At 37.3% G+C, this 17,287-nt stretch overlaps 1 pseudogene; it reads right to left on the bottom strand.

Annotated features, from left to right (window-relative positions):
* Positions 1-13,924: 13,924 nt before the first annotated feature.
* LOC116458333 (interferon alpha-5-like) lies at positions 13,925-16,299 on the bottom strand (annotated as a pseudogene).
* Positions 16,300-17,287: the final 988 nt, after the last annotated feature.

Genomic DNA, 17,287 nt, shown 5'->3' with positions numbered 1-17,287 from the left:
CATGTATGACCTACCCAGGCACAAAGACAAAAGAAGCTCTTTCCCCTGGTCCCAGAGTGCACATTCAGTTCATTTGTGCAAATACCCATGTCCAGGTGTCTTGATGGCTATTGAGGGAGTTGGTATGGTACCCTAGTGCTATTAGTGCAGGATATAGCTTGCTTAACATGGAATCACAGCAACCCTTTTAAAAGGCATAGCTGGAATTTCCATTCACATAAGGTTTCTGTTTCCATGTGTTTTTGACTTTTTAAAGACTTAATTGTCACAAATTTCATGATTGACTGTCACAGGCTCCTATATAACAAACCTTTAGCTACTCACATTAATGCCTAATAGTTCTAATATATTATTTATCTAGGTTTGGTATCCTTGTTTCATGGACCCTGTTAGAGCAAACTAAATATAGCCTGAGAAGGACTCCATACTTGTATATTTGAGTCCTTGTGGATGAACTGCAACCTAATTTAATAGGTAGACAAGATTGAAAAACCTAACTTAAGAATATGAGTCTGTATCAATAGCTGAGTCTTGACCAATCCCAGCAGCCATACTTCAACCAGTCATACACTGCTGGGTGTTCAAACTGTGTTCAAATAAGGCAAACGCCAAGCTGTAACCAATCCAGCTATTTTTGTAGCTCACTTCCGATTTCAGTACGTCATTTTACTTTTTTTGGCTATAAATTTGTTCTGACTACAAGGCACCCCTGGAGTCTTTCTGAATCTGCTGTGATTCTGGGGGCTACCTGATTTGTGAATCGTTCATTGCTCAATTAAATTCCTTTACATTTAATTTGGCTGAAGTTTTTCTTTTAACAAGCTTATTACTCAGGAAGGGTTTCTAATTCTAAATATAACTACTTAGTGCAAAGTGCACCAACTGGAAAGAAAATAAAGATAATTAAAGTGTCATTGTCTTCTCAATTAACTAAGTTAAATGAATGAATTTTGCAAAGGTCTTTGCTGCATTAGAAATTGTGATCTTGCAATGTCTACATTAATTGTATCTTTCCTTATGGGAGATACCTGCCTTTATGTCTTCTGTTCAGGTGTTGTTTCATTTTGTTTTGTTTTTAAATGAAGGCTCCATTGTGACTGGAATTCATGAGATGTCTTGGATTGCATTGGCCCTATGAATAATTTTTCCTGCACTGTGATAACTTACTGAGTCCTAGGAAGGAAACAGAATTTTACAGCTGGCGCTGGGATAACCCTTGCCCCTTTCAATACCCTCAGGCTGCTGTGGTATCAGGGTAACCTATGCTGAAGACACTGACATTGGCCACATCTCCATGGGAAATTCTGTGCTCTTAGCAACCACTTTAATCTTCTCTCCTAATTGCAATGATCTGAACAGTTGACTTAGTGCTCCCACTGGAATTGTTCCAGCTCTTGAGTACCTTTCTTAAGTTAATGTTGTGAGCTTTAGATTTTTAAACAAATGAGAGCCCTGTGTCTTCTACAGTCTCTTCAAGTGGAATTAGAATTTGGAAACTTCTGAATAGAAGCACAGATGAGTTTTTGCATTCCTACCAGCTCTTTGGGTGCAGATCCGTGGGCAGGGTGCTTTCCACTAACCATGGTTGTGCTGAATTGGACTTCCTTGAGTTGTAACCCTTGTAGCTCACGAATCACCTGGCAGGAAGGCGAAGCAAACCCACGCTCACCCCTTGCCCTGAGGCTTCAGAAACTTGGCTGTCTCCAGCTGGTGCTGCATAGTGACTGATCCTTAGCCAAGTTTCCCTGTGCACCAGGGGGCTCTCCATGCCCTTTTAAGGTTTACTAGATGCACTTTACCTGGGATGGGGTTGAAGGAAGTATAGTCAAGTTCGCAGCAGGACCTGGGGGCGAGGGTCAGCCACGTCAGTGCTCATGCACTCCTTTGCACTCCCTGCCCAGGTCCCTCCAGATTTGCCACTCAGTTCCCCAATACTGTAGCATATATAACATGTAAACTATAAACATAAAATTCTAATGCCCCCAAACCACCTGAATGAACTTCCTCCTCTGACAGGGTACTCTTAAATTTAACCTGAAAGACTGGTTCAGGCATGACAGTTGGACATGCTTCATTGGAACTCTCCCTGGCATTAACATCAGCACAGAACTTAAGTCTGATAAGAAGCATTTACAATCTATTCTCTCTGAAGCCTGCTACCTGGAAGCTTCATCTGCATGACAAAACTTTGGTCTCTACAACTTATTGCAACCCAGGCTTTCCTTTCTGTTAATAATAACTCTTTCAACCAATTACCAGTCAGAAAAATTTTAAATCTACCTATAACCTGGAAGCCCCCATGCTTCGACCTGTTCCACCTTTCTGGACTGAACCAATGTATTTCTTAAATATATTTGATTAAAGTCTCATGTCTCCTTAAAATATATAAAACCAAGCTGCACCCCAGCCTCCTTGGGTATATGTTCTTGGGATCTCCTGAGCCCAGTGTCACAGGCAATGGTCACTCATATTTGGCTCAGAATAAATCTCTTCAAATATTTTATGAAGTTTGACTCTTTTCATTGACAACAATAGCTCCAGGATATAAAAAATATATGGCTATAGGTTAGTGTTCCAGGACAAGGCAACAGTGTGGAGCCAAGTCATAAAAAATTTGCATCCGGAAAATATAATGAAAATAAGTTACATTAAAAAAAAACAGCAATCAAATAATGGAAGGGGTTATTACATTTGAAAGGTGTTAGGAATCACAATTGAAAGGTGTTAGGGAATCACAAAGACAGAATCAGGTTTATCAAAAAATATGCATGTCACCCTGCTCCTATCCTGATTTCCCAACAAGTGATTGATGAGGAGAGAAAAGTTAGGAACAAAAATTGTTTAATATGTAAATCAGAGCCCTCTAACCCATCAATAGGAGAAAAGGAATTTAAAATTGGGTCTCTAATCTGAGGTAGAGATTTGAGAGATCTCTGCGAAGTTGAAACCGTGCCTTACTGTCTGGGGAATTCACACCTGGGCAATTTACACACACTTACTGATTTAACTTCTTCAATTAACAATTTTGAGCAGATTACCTCAGTATGCTTCAATTCTACCCAAATAGGTAGCAAACAGGTGTCAGTTGGGAGTCATTGTGGTCTCTGAAATCCCTTTACTTATGGCAGTGCTCTAACTCCTGAGTCAAGGTGGAACCAATGCAAGATCATTTGTTATTCAAAGTGAGAGTGAGAATTTTCTCCTGACAGTGAAGTCAAGGGACAGAATCTGAGAAAAGGAAATAATTTCTAAAACTGACAACTTACTGGTAAGAAAGAGCTAATGTGCCTTCAAATGAGATTTTTTTTCCTGATTTCCGTTGGAGTTCTGCACCCAGATTGGCCGGCTGTACTGATTCCTAGTGTAACAGAATACATAGAGGGAGAGATGAAACAGGAGGCCCTTGGAGGTTGGCCAGGCTGGAGGCAAGGAACACATCCTGACCCTTTTTTCCCCACATAGCCATCCATTGCCAAAAAAAAGTTATAATGTGCCTGAGGCTGGGAGTATTTTCTCTAAGATACAAACATTAAGCAAAAGGGCTTATTCCAGTACTGGGGTTGGTTCCTGACAGGAAAGATCCTCTTTTTAACTCTGAAATGAAATCTCCTGCCAGGGACACACTTCTGCATAAGCAGAAAAGCTGCTCCTCACAGACTTGGCCGCTGTCTTGGTGCATTTTGGTCATTGGTGGCTCTCTTTTCCTGTAAATGTTTAAACAGCCTCAGAGTCAAATGGAACCTATTGTGGAAGACTGAGTGCTGGTGGCATGGGGCTCAAAGGATTTACCGAGACAGTTGTAGGTAAAGGAAGGCAGAACATTTATTAGGAAAATATATTGCCAGAGAGACAACAGGCAGCCAGAGGAAGAGAAGCTGACTGCCAGGAGACAAAGGCTTTCTGGAGATTTTATAGGATAGCATCTATGCTGACTGTTGAAGAGGGCTTTGTGTGGTATTGATAACACAAAGGTTGCAGTGAGCTAACTTGCAGATGTCTAGTGATAGCTGGGTACAGAAATATTATGAATTATTTGAGCAGGAGGACTGTGTGTCCCGGACTATAAAGAAAAGCAAGCTTGTTTTTTACCTGCTTCCTCTTTTTGCTTTCTCCTGCTCCCACCAGCCCTACTCTTTTTTCCCAATTAAGACTCCACAGAACCTGCCTTTTATTTCCCCTTTGCAAAGCTACTATTACTTCATTATAAAAGGAACATTCCGTCTTTTTCCAGAAATATTCCTAAGAAAAGAAAAACAGCCTGTTATGTAAGAGTGTCTGAAAAAACTAGAACTTTCACTCAAGGTCGGCTTTAATTTGCAGTTTTGTATTCATAAGGGGAAAGTGATGGGCAAACCCCACAAGAGAACAGAAATCAGCTGTGTGAATAGGCACTGCAGGCTAATGAGGAGTGAAGAGGAAAGCACAGTGGGGATTTCTAGAGGAAGAGAAAGGAACCTAATGTGATATGAGAGTGAAAAATGGGATCCAGAAAAGCAGAGAGGAAAGGTGGAAGTATACCAGGTCTCAGAACCAGCAAAGGCTACTATGTATATTTCGCTTAGTTTAGGAGACTAACTTCATATGGGAGCTTATTCTGGAATTCTGAGAGCCAGAAAAGGAACGTGACAGGTGCCTGAATCAGTTAGTAGACATTATGTGTCTTCGGCATTTCAATCTAAATGCTGCTTCTTTTCTTTCAGGTATTCATACAAACCAACATTTCCCGACTGAATACAAATAGGACACTTCTTTGAAATGAGGAGCGACAAATTTTTAACATCTCTAGAATTCATGACAGAATACTGTTTTTTTTGTTTGTTTGTTTGTTTTTTTAACGCTGTCTCCATTGAAGGTCAGTTACTGAATGGTAGGACACAATTCTTATGAACTTTGTAGAAAGACAAATAATATTCTCATCTACAACTGTGTGAAGAAAAATAGAAAAATACTTGCTATATGTTAAATCCTTACTCTATGGAGAATACTATGCAAACTGCTTTCAACTGCATGCGTTCATTTAAGAATCACAACAACTATGTAAGTATTTTTAAACCTTTCTATTTATAAGAAACTGAGGCTCAGAGATACTAAGTGTTTTTTTTCAACATCACACATACATGCAAACAGAGTGAAATCTCAATGTTAAATTTTTTATTGTTATGTACAACTAATGTGTAAGCTTTTATTGGGAATTTCTGCAATAATTTTAACTCTCTTTTGATTCCTGGATTATACACTACTCTCTCCTGCTCTCTGGATATCCTTGGTTCATGTTGTATTTTCGGCTGATTTTGACCAATCTTTTATTTTATTTTGTTTATTTATTTATTTATTTATTTATTGAGGTGGAGTCTCGCTCTGTCACCCAGGCTGGAGTGCAGTGGCGCTATCTCGGCTCACTGCAAGCTCCGCCTCCAGAGTTCACGCCATTCTCCTGCCTCACCCTCCGGAGTAGCTGGGACTACAGGCACCCGCCACTACGCCCGGCTAATTTTTTGTATTTTTAGTAGAGAAGGGGTTTCACCATGTTAGCCAGGATGGTCTCGATCTCCTGACCTCATGATCCGCCCGCCTCGGCCTCCCAAAATGCTGGGATTACAGGCGTGAGCCACCGCGCCCGGCCCCTATTTTTTTTTTTTTTTTTAATACTTTAAGTTCTGGGATACATGTGCAGAACGTGCAGGTTTGTTACATAGGTATACATGCGCCATGGTAATTTGCTGCACCCATCAACTGGTCATCTCCATTAGGTATTTCTCCTAATGCTATCCTTCCCCTAGCCCCCACCCCCGACAGGCTCCAGTGTGTGATGTTTCCCTCCCTGCGTCCATGTGTTCTTATTGTTCAACTCCTATTTATGAGTGAGAACATGTGGTGTTTGGTTTTCTGTTCCTGTGTTAATTTGCTGAGAATGATGGTTTCCATTTTCATCCATGTCCCTGTAAAAGACATGAACTCATCATTTTTATGGATGCATAGTATTCCATGGTGTATAGGTGCCACATTTTCTTTATCCAGTCTATCGTTGATGGGAGTTTGGGTTGGTTCCAAGCCTTTGCTATTGTGAACAGTGCTGCAATAAATGTATGTGTGCATGTGTCTTTATAGTAGAATGATTTATAATCCTTTGGGTGTATACCCAGTAATGGGATTGCTGGATCAAATGGTATTTCTGGTTCTAGGTCCTCGAGGAATCACCACACTGTCTTCCACAATGGTTAACCTAATTTACACTCCCACCAACAGTGTAAACGTGTTCCTATTTCTCCACGCCCTCTCCAGCATCTGTTGTTTCCTGACTTTTTAATGATTGCCATTCTAACTGGCATGAGATTATATCTCACTGTGGTTTTGATTTGCTTTTCTCTACTGACCAGTGCTGATGAGCTTTTTTTTCATATGTCTGTTGGCTGCATAAATGTCTTCTTTTGAAAAGTGTCTGTTCATATCCTTCACCCACTTTTTGGTGTTTTTCTTTTTTTTTGTAAATTTGTTTAAGTTCCTTGTAGATTCTGGATATTAGACCTTTGTCAGATGAACGGATTGCAACATTTTTCTCCCATTCTGCAGGTTGCCTGTTCACTCTGATGATAGTTTCTTTTGCTGTGCAGAAGCTCTTTAGTTTAACTAGATCCCATTTGTCAATTTTGGCCTTTGTTGCCATTGCTTTTGATGTTTTAGTCTTGAAGTCTTTGCCCATGCCTATGTCCTGAGCGATATTGCCTAGGTTTTCTTCTAGGGTTTTTATGATTTTAGGTCTTACATTTAAGTCTTTAATCCATCTTGAGTTAATTTTTGTACAAGGTGTAAAGAAGAGGTCCAGTTTCAGTTTTCTGCATATGGCTAGCAAGTTTTCCCAACATAATTTATTAAATAAGGAATCCTTTCCCCATTTCTTGTTTTTGTCAGGTTTGTCAAAGATCAGATGGTTGTAGATGTGTGGTATTATTTATGAGGCCTCTGTTCTGTTCCATGGGTCTATATATCTGTTTTGTTGCCAGTACCATGCTGTTTTGGTTACTGTAGCCTTGAAGTATAGTTTGAAGTCAGGTAGTGTGGTGCCTCCAGATTTGTTCTTTTTGCTTAGGATTGTCTTGACTATATGGGCTCTTTTTTGGTTCCATATGAAATTTAAAGTAGTTTTTTCTAATTATGTGAACAAAGTCAAAGGTAGCTTGATGGAGATAGCACCTATAAATTACCTTGGGCAGTATGGCCATTTTCACACTATTGATTCTTCCTATCCATGAGCATGGAATGTTTTTCCACTTGTTTGTTTCCTGTCTTATTTCCTTGAGCAGTGGTTTGTAGTTCTTGAAGAGGTCCTTTCCACTTGTTTGTTTCCTCTTCTAGTTCCTTGAGCAGTGGTTTGTAGTTCTCCTTGAAGAGGTCCTTCACATTCCTTGTAAGTTGTATTCCTAAGCATTTTATTCTCTTTGTAGCAATTATGAATGAGAGTTCGCTCATGATTTGGCTCTCTATTATTGGTGTATAGGAGTGCTTGTAATTTTTGCACATTGATTTTTTATCCTGACACTTTGCTGAAGTTGCTTATCAGCTTAAGGAGATTTGGACTGAGACAATAGGGTTTTCTAAATATATACTCATGTTGTCTGCAAATAGAGACAATTTGACTTCCTCTCTTCCTATTTGAACACACTTTATTTCTTTCTCTTGCCTGATTGCCCTGACCAGAACTTCCAATACTATGTCAAATAGGAGTGATAAGAGAGAGCATCCTTGTCTTGTGCCAGTTTTGAAAAGGAATGCTTCCAGCTTTTGCCCATTCCATATGATATTGACTGTGGGTTTGTCACGAATAGCTGTCATTATTTTGAGATACATTCCATCAATATCTAGTTTATTGAGAGTTTTTTTAGCATGAAGGGGTGTTGAATTTTATTGAAGGCCTTTTCTGCATCTGTTGATATAATCATGTGGTTTTTGTCTTTGGTTCTGTTTATGTGATGGATTACGTTTATTGATTTGTATAGGTTGAACCAGCCTTGCATCCCAGGAATGAAGCTGACTTGGTCTTGGTGGATAAGCTTTTTGATGTGTTGCTGGATTCGGTTTCCCAGTATTTTATTGAGCATTTTTGCATCGATGTTCATCAGAGATATTGACCTGAGATTTTCTTTTTTTTTTTGATGTGTCTCTGCCAGTTTTTGGTATCAGGATGATGCTGGCCTCATAAAATGAGTTAGGGAGGAGCCCTTCTTTTTCTATTGTTTGGCATTGTTTCAGCTCCTCTTTGTACCTCTGGTAGAATTCAGCTGTGAATCTGTCTTGTCCTGGAATTTTTTTTTGGTAGTCTATTAATTACTGCCTCAATTTCAGAAGTTGTTATTGGTCTACTCAGGGATTCGACTTCTTTTTTTTTCAATTTAATTTGTTTTATTATACTTTAAGTTCTAGGGTACATGTATGCAATGTGCAGGTTTGTTACATATGTATATATGTGCTATGTTGGTGTGCTGCACCCATTAACTCGTCATTTACATTAGGTATGTCTCCTAATGCTATCCCTCCCCCCTCCCCCGACCCCACAACAGGCCCTGGTGTGTGATGTTCCCCTTCCTGTGTCCAAGTGTTCTCGTTGTTCAATTCTCACCTATGAATGAGAACATGCGGTGTTTAGTTTTCTGTCTTTGCGATAGTTTGCTGAGAATGATGGTTTCCAGCGTTACCTATGTCCCTAAAAGGACATGAACTCATCCTTTTTTATGACTGCATAGTATTCCATGGTGTATATATGCCACATTTTCTTAATCCAGTCTATCATTGATGGACATTTGGGTTGGCTCCAAGTCTTTGCTATTGTGAATAGTGCCGCAATAAACATACGTGTGCGTGTGTCTTTATAACAGCATGATTCCTTTATAATCCTTTGGGTATATATCCAGTAATGGGACGGCTGGGTCAAATGGTATTTCTAGTTCTAGATCCTTGAGGGATTGCCACACTGTCTTCCACAATGGTTGAACTGGTTTACAGCCCCACCAACAGTATAAAAGCATTCCTATTTCTCCAAATCCTCACCAGCACCTGTTGTTTCCTGACTTTTTAATGATGGCCATTCTAACTGGTGTGAGATGGTATCTCACTGTGGTTTTGATTTGCATTTCTCTGATGGCTAGTGATGATGAGCATTTTTTCATGTGTCTGTTGGCTGCATAAATGTCTTCTTTTGAGAAGTGTCTGTTCATATCCTTTGCCCACTTTTTGATGGGGTTGTTTGATTTTTTTCTTGTAAATTTAAGTTCTTTGTAGATTCTTAATATTAGCCCTTTGTCAGATGGGTAGATTGCAAAAATTTTCTCCCATTCTGTAGGTTGTCTGTTCACTCTGATGATAGTTTCTTTTGCTGTGCAGAAGCTCTTTAGTTTAATTAGATCCCATTTGCCAATTTTGGCTTTTGTTGCCATTGCTTTTGGTATTGTAGTCATGAAGTCCTTACCCATGCCTATGTCCTGAATGGTATTGCCTAGGTTTTCTTCTAGGGTTTTTATGGTTTTAGGTCTAACATTTAAGTCTTTAATCCATCTTGAATTAATTTTTGTTCTTCCTTCTCTCACCACTCCTTTTCAACATAATGTTGGAAGTTCTGGCCAGGGCAATCAGGCAGGAGAAAGAAATAAAGGGTATTCAATTAGGAAAAGAGGAAGTCAAATTGTCCCTGTTTGCAGAAGACATGATTGTATATTTAGAAAACCCAAACACCTCAGCCCAAAATTTCCTTAAGCTGATAAGCAACTTAAGCAAAGTCTCAGGATACAAAATCAATGTGCAAAAATCACAAGGATTCCTAAACACCAATAACAGACAGAGAGCCAAATCTTGAGTGAACTCCCATTCACAATTGCTTCAAAGAGAATAAAATACCTAGGAATCCAACTTACAAGGGACGGGAAGGACCTCTTCAAGGAGAACTACAAGCCACTGCTCAATGAAATAAAAGAGGATACAAACAAATGGAAGAACATTCCATGCTCATGGGTAGGAAAAATCAATATCGTGAAAATGGCCATACTGCCCAAGGTAATTGATAGATTCAATGCCATCCCCATCAAGCTACCAATGACTTTCTTCACAGAATTGGAAAAAACTACTTTAAAGTTCATGTGGAACCAAAAAAGAGCCTGCATTGCCAAGACAATCCTAAGCCAAAAGAACAAAGCTGGAGGCATCACGCTACCTGACTTCAAACTATACTTCAAGTCTGCAGTAACCAAAACAGCATCATACTGGTACCAAAATAGACATATAGACCAATGGAACAGAACAGAGCCCTCAGAAATAATACCACACATCTACAACCATCTGATCTTTGACAAACCTGGCAAAAACAAGAAATGGGGAAAGGATTCCCTATTTAATAAATAAATAAACTGGCTAGCCATATGTAGAAAGCTTAAATGAGATTAGACTTCTTCCTGGTTTAGTCTTGGGAGGGTGTATGTGTCCAGGAATTTATCCATTTCTTCTATATTTTCTAGTTTATTTGCATAGAGGTGTTTATAGTATTCTCTGATGGTAGTTCGTATTTCTGTGGGATCAGTGGTGATATCCTCTTTATCGTTTTTTATTGTGTCTATTTGATTCTTCTCTCTTTTCTTCTTTATTAGTCTGGCCAGTGGTCTATCTATTTTGTTAATCTGTCCAAAAAACCAGCTCCTGGATTCATTGATTCTTTGAAGGGTTTTTCGTGTCTCTATCTCCTTCAGTTACACTCTGATCTTAGTTATTTGTTGTCTTCTACTAGCATTTGAATTTGTTTGCTCTTGTTCCTCTAGTTCTTTTAATTGTGATGTTAGGGCGTCGATTTTAGATCTTTCCTGCTTTCTCCTGTGGGCATTTAGTGCTATTAATTTTCCTCTAAACACTGTTTTAGCCATGTCTCAGAGATTCTGGTACAATGTGTCTTTGTTCTAATTGGTTTCAAAGAACTTATGTATTTCTGCCTTAATTTCATTATTTACCCAGTAGTCATTCAGGAGCAGGTTGTTCAGTTTCCATGTAGTTGTGGGGTTTTGAGTGAGTTTCTTAATCCTGAGTTCTAATTTGATTGCATTGTGGTCTGAGAGACTGTTTGTTTTGATTTCCATTCTTTTGCAGTTGCTGAGGGGTGTTTTATTTCCAATTATGTGGTCAATTTTAGAATAAGTGTGATGTTGTGCTGAGAAGAATGTATATTCTGTTAATTTGGGGTGGAAAGTTCTGTAGATGTCTATTAGGTCTGCTTGGTCCAGAGCTGAGTTCAAGTCCTGAATATCCTTGTTAATTTTCTGTCTCGTTGATCTGTCTAATATTGACAGTGGGGTGTTAAATTCTCCCACTATTATTTTGTGGGAGTCTAAACCTCTTTGTATGTCTCTAAGAACTTGCTTTATGAATCTGGGTGCTCCAGTATTGGGTGAATATATAGTTAGAATAGTTAGCTCTTCTTGTTGCGTTGATCCTTTACCATTATGTAAAGCCCTTCTTTGTCTTCTTTTGTCTTTTTGATCTTTGTTGGTTTAAAGTCTGTTATATCAGAGACTAGAATTTCAACCCCAGCTTTTTTTTTTTTTTGCTTTCCATTGCTTGGTAAATATTCCTCCATCCCTTTATTTTGAGCCTATGTGTCTTTGCATGTGAAATGGGTCTCCTGAATACAGCACACTGATGGGTCTTGACTCTTTATCCGATTTGCCAGTCTGTGTCTTTTAATTGGAGCATTTAGCCCATTTACATTTAAGGTTAATATTGTTATGTGTGCATTTGATCCTGTCATAATGATGCTAGCTGGTTATTTTGCCCATTAGTTGATGTAGTTTCTTCATAGTTTCGACGGTCTTCACAATTTGATATGTTTTTGTAGTGATGGGTACCGGTTTTTCCTTTTCATATTTGGTGCTTCCTTCAGGAGCTCTTGTAAGGCAGGCCTCATGGTGACAAAATCTCTCAGCATTTGCTTGTCTGTAATGAATTTTATTTCTCCTTTGCTTATGAAGCTTAGATTGACTGGAAATGAAATTCTGGGTTGAAAATTCTTTTAAGAATGTTGAATATTGGGCCCCACTCTTTTCTGGCTTGTAGAGTTTCTGCAGAGAGATCCACTGTTGGTCTGATGGGCTTCTCTTTGTGGGTAATCCGACCTTTCTCTCTGGCTGCCCACAACATTTTTTCCTTTATTTCAACCTTGGTGAATCTGACGATTATGTGTATTGGATTTGCTCTTCTCAAAGAGTACCTTTGTGGTGGTCTCTGTGTTTCCTGAATTTGAATGTTTACCTGTCTTGCTAGGTTGGGGAAGTTCTCCTGAGTAATATCCTGAAGAGTGTTTCCCAACTTGGTTCCATTCTCCCCGTCACTTTTAGGTACACGAATCAAATGTAGGTTTGGTCTTTTCACATAGTCCCATATTTCTTGGAGTCTGTTTGTTCCTTTTCATTCTTTTTTCTCTAATCTTGTCTTCACACTTTATTTCATTAAGTTGATCTTCAATCTCTGATATCATTTCTTCCACTTCATTGACTTGACTATTGATACTTGCGACCAATCTTTTTTTGTTTCCTTAAGCCATTGAGAAAGTGATTCTTTCATCCAGTTTTCCATTTTATTTTATGAAGGAAGTTTGTCAGGTTTTACTGACATTTAACATAGTACTAATCAAAATTATAATTATTGCAACTTTATATGTTATAATTTGATATTATAAAATATTAAGCATATTAACACAGCTTTTCAATGCATGAAATCAATATGCAGACCTATATATTTTCAAATGGATAAACTATGCAGGTATGAAATGTAATCCACATTTTTTTTTCACATCTAACCTTATTTCTTTCCTTTATTTTAAAGGGAAACCTCTCACAACTATTTCTTATCTATTTTGTCACAGATTTCTCTTCTTTGATTCATGCTTCCACCTACTGCAATATGGTTTATACTGATTAATTCTACCAATGCAGCTCTCACTAAGATCTCCACTGCCATTTATTTTTCTGATGTAGTGGACAGTTTTAATCCATATTTCCCCTAAGTCTATTGATTCTTCTTCTAAACACATTTATTTTCAAGACACACATTTATCACCATTGTGTCTTTCCTTCACTAATGTATAGTTTTCCACTTTTGCTTCCTTTGTGTCTCTTATATCCCCTATCTTTAAAGGTGGAAGGTCCTCAGAATCAATTTTAAGTTCTTTTTTCCTTTACTTTTCTTTTTCCTCCCCACATGACTGCCTCTATTTTTGGGCTTTCCACTGCCAGTTATGAACCTTCAGGCATTGTATTTCTTGAAAATTGCAAATTCATGTATCTGACTGGAAATACACATTTGCAATTATATGTTTAGAAGCCAATTTATAGAGGATATTGCTTCTTTTATTTTTATTTCTGGACATGCCTAAATCCATCCTCTTCTGTGAGAAATTCATTGCTTTTTTTCCTATCTCACATTATAGCATTTAACATAACTGATATCAATGGAGAGTGATTATTGTTTTCAAGTTTCTTTCCTCACAAAAATCAAAGGTACATGAGAACAGGAAATGTATTTGTTTTTTCAATTTTATATCCTGAAGGCAACATACAACATACAATCTGGTATAGAAAAATCTATTTTGACTTATAACCAATAATAGGTAACTGAATTGTATAATCTATTTTTTAATCAGGTTAAATAATCAGGCTTGGAGTTTCATTTTAAAGAATAAACAAATACAAGGAGTTTTCCATAGTAAAAATTTAATGAAAAAAGCAAAGTAATATATTGACTAAATATAAAGAACATGTATTGTTATATTAACCACAAAGTAAGAATACATGATATATGAAAAAAAGATTTTAAATACTATAAATAGTTAAATAATTATTTAGATAAATAGATAAATAGATCCATCAGCATGATCATCTGTAAGGAACTAGTGCCTGTACAGCTGAACCTGATGTTGCTTAACGTTCCTGAAAACATTTTAAAATTTTGATTCAACTCATGTCATGGATATAGCAAAAATGAGAAATGGCAGAATTCATGAAAGTGTGAGATGATGTATTAATCATGGAAATGATTCTCATTTCCATGTTGAACCAGTTTTCATTCCTTCCTCCTTAATCTTTCCTGCAAGTTCGTTGATAAAGAGAAGTATCTCATGATTTCTGCTCTGACAACCTCCCAGGAATAAGGGCTATGCTTCTTTTTCGTCAGATAAAGAGTGATTCTTTGGAAGTATTTTCTCACAGCCAGGATGGAGTCCACGTTCATCAGGGGAGTCTCTTCCACTCCAACCCTCTGCATCACACAGGCTTCCAGGTCATTCAGCTGCTGGTAAAGTTCAGTGTAGAGTTTGTCTAAAACGGTCGCATCCCAAGTATCAGATGAGTCCTTTGTGCTGAAGAGGTTGAAGGTCTGCTGCATCATCTCATGGAAGAGGAAGATAGCTTGAACCTTCTGGAAGTGGTTGCCATCAAACACCTGATGATGGGAAATCAAAGTCATGTCTGTCCTTCAGGCAAGAAAAAGGAGAGATTCTCCTCATTTGTGTCAGGAGTATGAAGGCCCTCCTGTTACCCAGGCTGTGGGCCTGAGGCAGATCACAGACCAGAGAGCAGATGGACTTGCAGCTGAGCACCATCATGGCCATCAGTAAACTAAAGGGCAAGTCCACTGGGGATGTTTCAGATGCTACTGGGCTGGCTGAGAGAGTGACTCTCAACTCTGGGTTTTAGGTTATCTGAAGACCTTATTTTGTGCATAACCTTAAATAGGGAACACACTAGTTTCTATTTTCTGAATGCCCCTCTCTTACTTTCTATTTCTGTTTTTGTTTTCTTTTATGCTCTCTCTACACGGCTGTAGTTTCTTAACTACTTCTTTTTCATTATTACCTACTCTTCTCCTTCCCCATAGTCTTTTTAGAAATTTCTCTGTAATTCAAATTCCCACTAATATTTAATAACATAGATATACTATATATCTGCTGATGTTCTATGCACACATCTTTATATATAAGCAGTATAAAGTTTAATGTTTTTGTTCAATGGACGGTTAAGAATGACCAAACATTTTAAGCTAAAAGTTAATAGTTAAATTTAAACCCATGAATATTTAACTTAACTCCATAGCTAAATTTTAAAGTGATTTTTATCTAATTTATTCACTTATATAAATTTCAATGTGTCAAATTACATGACCAAATTAACAAGTTATAAAAACATATAATAATACCTAATATAATAAAATACTTAAAAGTCATTCAAACCTGCTAAAGACTGTCAAAATTTAAATTATTTTTTAACATTAACTGTTAGTGCACTCAACTATTAATTTTGCTTCATAGGGGAAAACTTTTGACTTCAGTAGCTGCTAGATATTCAAGATTGCTCTCTTTTCAGTGCTGAAACAATTAATGGTGTGTTGAACAATATCAGTATAATTAGATAATACAATATAAAGTATTTTTAATTCTCAAAGCCCACAACAAGTTCAGAATTGCTAAGGATCAGACATAAGCAACATCCACGAGATGGCAAATGACAGCACATGTGTATGCAATGGATACCTCTCATGATATGACTTTGACATCTAGTAAACCTTGAGAAGTCCTCTACTCAGTACCCATTTGCCATAGGTTTGCAGCACTGATCTTATATACCTTTTGTGTATCTTCCATGGACTCAATGTCAATGCTTCTTATGTGATACACGAGAATACTCAATTTAAAAATGCTAAGGGATAAGTTTTTTTCAGATAGAGTTGAGCTTTAGAGGGCCATAAACCATTGAAATAGGTAAGATTTGTTCCTGCTCCCAAGAATTAACTTATTGTTCCTTTGAGAGAAATATCATACCCAATGAGACTACACAATTGAGAAAAAATCAATTGGATTAAAAAAATTGTACATTAAAATTCAAATTTCCAAAGAACCTGCAAAGGTTCCAATACTAGTTGATTCTTATCTAACTAAATGAAACAATTTTTGTCCTAAATGTTCCTAATGGGAGGTAAATGTGATAACATATATGGGCTGTACAATTGTTTTACAGGCCATGCCAGACACCAGAGATCTTTGTTTCCAATTTTCATTTTCGTTGAAAGCAAAAGTTGTTATTTTTTGCATCCTAAAGAATGGAGACAAGAAGAAAGCAAATGTGTATCTAAATGTGATTAAAATGTTAAAAGGAAAAAATATCTTAATGGAAAAATATAATGGCGAAACGGAATTTACCTGCATTAATTCCAGCCAAGATGGAAATTAAAGGAAGGGGAAGAGCAGAAGCAAAATTGTGGAAGAGATGTAGATCAAAGGGAGCAAATGAGCATGGGCTGGAAGAATAGTAATCATTCCTGGTCAGGGGTGTGTTTTCATCTTTGCTGAATCCAGCCTTCACAGAGAGTCATGGGACACATACCAACCACAAGAGTTTATAACATAAAAAAGGCAAAATTTTGAGATTACAATATACTCTCTGCATAATAGATAAGTGATGATGTACCAAGTTCTCCCTTAGTGTATAAATAAACTCAAGAGATCAATATTTTTCTTATCACGTCTCTTACAATAAACAAGGGAATTGATAATTTCAAAGGACACTTTCTCCAACCTAGTAAAGTTCGATAATAAAAATAACGATTAAAAGGAACCAAATAGCTAAATTGTGGAATGTGTTTATTTTTAGTCAGACATTGTTCTTAGCACTTACAAAATTGATGCTCCCTTTATCAATAATGAATACTCTCATTTTTCATATTAACTGAACACCTACCATGTGTCTACCCCCATTAATTCACTGGAGATATCAGTGACCGAAGAAGACTGATAGGTTCTACTGTTATTCCTATTTACAAAATAAAAAATAGAAGTATAAGGAACTATTGAATTATGAAGCCATTGTTTGAACTCAAAATCTGACTGAACTCTCAGTTCTTACATGCTCCCGGGAATATTTCTGGTCACAAGAACTAGAGCAATTTCTAGACTGATCAACATTTTCCCAGTAGAGTCTTGCCTAGGTAATGACAGGGTCTTTCTCTTCAGCTGTTTATTAGTCTTCTTCACTGAAATTCCCCATTTGATCATGCCAACATGTTACATTACAATTAAATTGGGTCCCATTTTGCTTATACATTATATTCTAGTTTTGTTTCCTTGAGATTGTATTTTAATATGCTTGAATGTATTTGTCAAACACTTGGTTCACTGCAGTAAATATATTCATAAGCAATTGTTTGAAACCCTACATTATTTATTCAAATATATATAGTTATTCAAATATATATATTCCAATATATATATTAG

Source organism: Hylobates moloch, unplaced genomic scaffold, assembly GCF_009828535.3.
Source record: "Hylobates moloch isolate HMO894 unplaced genomic scaffold, HMol_V3 SCAFFOLD_19, whole genome shotgun sequence".
Taxonomy (NCBI): Eukaryota; Metazoa; Chordata; class Mammalia; order Primates; family Hylobatidae; genus Hylobates; species Hylobates moloch.
The sequence above is the reverse complement of the archived record's forward strand: the minus strand, read 5'-3'. Positions and strand labels throughout refer to the sequence as shown.